Here is a 3,288-nt window from a genome sequence, read left to right on the forward strand (position 1 = left end):
GAGAGAGAGAGAGAGAGAGAGAGAGAGAGAGAGAGAGAGATAAGATAGCCCCAAGGCGGATGGGTGGGGGGGCCAGCTGACTTCCCTGGGCTGTCTCTTCCCTAAGGCTGGGTCTGCTCCTTTGTTCTGGGTGGTGGGCTGCACTGGTCAGGCTGGAGGGATGTTGTCCCTGGGGTAACTGATCAGCTGCAGCCTGGCCCAGATGGCCCGTGAGCTTGACGGCCTCTCCAGGCTCAGAGATTCTCTCCTCCTTCCACAACCTTTGATTCAGACGTATTCTTTAGGGGTGTGGAAAGGGCATGGACTCAAGAGGATCCTGATCGTAGAGACCCTTAGCCTGAGTACAAAGGTGCATCTGAAAAACCATCAGTACAGCTTTGGCCCTGGAGCCAGAGACCTGAGTTCAAATCCCGCTTCAGACACAGGAAGTTCATTACGAAAAACCTCATCACTCCACAAGATCCCATCAGCCTCCTCGATGCTCTCTGCCTCTATTTAAGGAGAGAGCCCAGCTCAGGACTTCTCACTCTCACCTGGCTGTACCAGGCTGGGCCACCTGGACATCTCCAGTTGGCCCCAGGGTTGGGAGCTTTTCCTGCCCCACCCCCTCGTCGGTTTCTTTTTGCCTTGACCTTCCCCTATTAGATCTAAAACTCTCTGCTGGCAGGGACTAACTTTCTTTTTTCATATTTGTAATCCCAGCGCTTAGGGCAGTGCCCAGCACACAGCAGGGGCTTAATCAATGTTTACTGTTAACTATTGATGCTGGGCAAGTCACTTAACCTCTGTCTGCCTCAGTTTCTTCAGTTGTAAGGTGGAGACAGTAATAGCACCCACTGCCCAGGGCTGTCATGAGAATCAAAAGCATCCTATGTGTAAAGCCGGCAGAGTTCCTGGTACACAATAGAGATTTAATCGGTGCTGGTTCCCTTCCCCCTCCTTCCCCACTAACGGCCAGTGGTTGTGCTGGGCACTGAGGAGACAGAGACAGAGACAGAAGTGACCCTTTCCTACCCTCCAGGAGCTCAGCCTATCAGAAGAGATGACACGAACCCATGATTATACACAAGGTGATTGGGGCGGGGGGCCGGGGTGGGGATGGGGAGGGGTAGGGTTGGCTACGTTCCTGGAGATCCTGAACGGGACCAGCTCCGTAACGTCTCTCCCGGAGACCAGGATCCGCAGAATAACCCGACCGCTGCATTTTGGCCAGTCTTTCCTCATCTGCAGAATGAGGTGGCTGTGTGGAGGTGAGAGCTGGGAGCAGAGATTCATATACTGTTATGTGTGACCTCAGTCCCTGGGCAGCCCTTCACAGAATAAGGTTTTAAATGTATAAAAGTAAAACACATCAAATTCCAAAGGAAGCCAACTATTTTGAAATACAGCTATCAAATGTATGTAAAGACATATGTACACACATGTATATACATACATACATATATGTGATAGTTGTATTTACATATTTTAATTTTTATTTAGCTGTGTGTTATGTGCATATACACATATATATATAATATATATACATACACACATACACATATATAAATAAAGCAAGGTTCTGGACTCCAGGTTAAGAAGCCTTGGACTAGTGATCTCCAAGTTTCTATTTCTTTTTTTTTTTCAAGTTCTGTTTCTAAAAACCTATTTTCTAAGATTTTCCTTTTGTTACCCATCCCCTCCCCCATCCCAGGATTAATGACATACAGTAAAATCAATCTCTTTTCCAGCATAAGTTTGCCCTAGGAACAGGGAGGGGATCTCAATCCAATTCTTTCTTTTTTTCTTTGCAAATACATAATACCACCATGAGGGCTCTTCCCAGGATAATAAACCCCACAGGGTCTACCTGCCTGACTTTCTAAATATATGTATATGTGTTACACACACACACACACACACACACACACACACACACACACACACGTATCTATTTCTTTATACACACATGTGTAAAAACATATGAATGTATCTATACACACATTTATATGTATACATATGTGCATGTATTGTATATATGTGTGTCTGGCTTATCTGTTTTACCTATAAGCTATACAAGGCATTTCCCATTTCTGTCAGTCAGCCGGGGACATCAGGCACTGTAATTGCTTTTTGAAGTCATGAATGTCCCGGAGGCCTTGACTCTGTCCTCCACCTCCTCGATCCCGGCACAATCATCACAAGATCCTCATCCTTACTTACCCCCAAAACCCGGCTTTTTTCTTGTATATGGATGTGGTCATAGGCTTCCACTGAATCTGGGAAGCAAGGAAGGCAGGAGAGAAGGATGGTGATTGAAGTGAAATAATGTGAAACCAATAAAGCGCATTTTAAATCAAGATATTTGCCATATATTGCATACATTAAGTCCCAAGCAGAATTAGCACTCCCCCCCCACCCAAAGCAGCAGAAAGTTTTAATTTTCAACTGAATAGATGTATTGCGAATAAACAAGGTACTGAATTCTGGACAATTTTAGACCAAGTACTGAGAATTCTATTGCCGCAGTCCATTTTCACTCCTCAGTTTTCACCTTCTTTCAGTTCCCTTCAAATTGGCTTTTGTGCTAATCCCCTGATGTCACCCCCAGGGTTCTGCTGAACCCCCACTGGCCAAATCCCAAAGTCCTCCCTAAATCTTGACCTTTGCAAGCCCCCCAACGCTGTGCCTTTTATATATAGGGGCCTAACAAATGCTTTTCGAATGAAAAAATGAATTCCTAAATAGTCTCTGATCCTGCCTCCCAGAAACTGCTCTCTGTTCTTCTGTTCCTCTCCTGGACTGATGAATTCTTATCCATCCTTTAAAGCAAGAGTTCTTAACTTTTGTTGGCCCCTTGGTGAAGCCCATGGCCCCTTCTTAGAATCGTGTCTTTAAATGCATCAAATGAAATACCTAGGGTTACACTGGTGACTGTGCCTGGCTGCTAGCATTTTGCCTTATAATTATCTCTAATGGCTTCTTGTCTCCCTAAATAGATGTAAATCCCATGAGGGCAGGGGCGACGTTGTCTTATCTAAACTTACTATTTCTTCTGGTGGCTGGCCCAATAGGAGCTCTATACAAATTAGGTACTTGGGTTGTAGTGTTGTATAATCCATTACCTTGCCTTTCCTGGGATCAAAGGTAAGCTCTGTGAGGGCAGGAACTATTGTGCATGGCATATAGCAGGTGCTTAATAAATGCGTGCTTGCTTGATTTCCTGATGTTACTTTTCCTGTTTCTGGAGGCTTCTCTCTGCCTCTGTCTCTCTCCCTCCCTTCCCCCCTCTCCATTCTCTCTCTCTCT

The sequence above is a fragment of the Vombatus ursinus genome, unplaced genomic scaffold (assembly GCF_900497805.2).
Source record: "Vombatus ursinus unplaced genomic scaffold, bare-nosed wombat genome assembly UNPS02013931.1, whole genome shotgun sequence".
Classification (NCBI taxonomy): Eukaryota; Metazoa; Chordata; class Mammalia; order Diprotodontia; family Vombatidae; genus Vombatus; species Vombatus ursinus.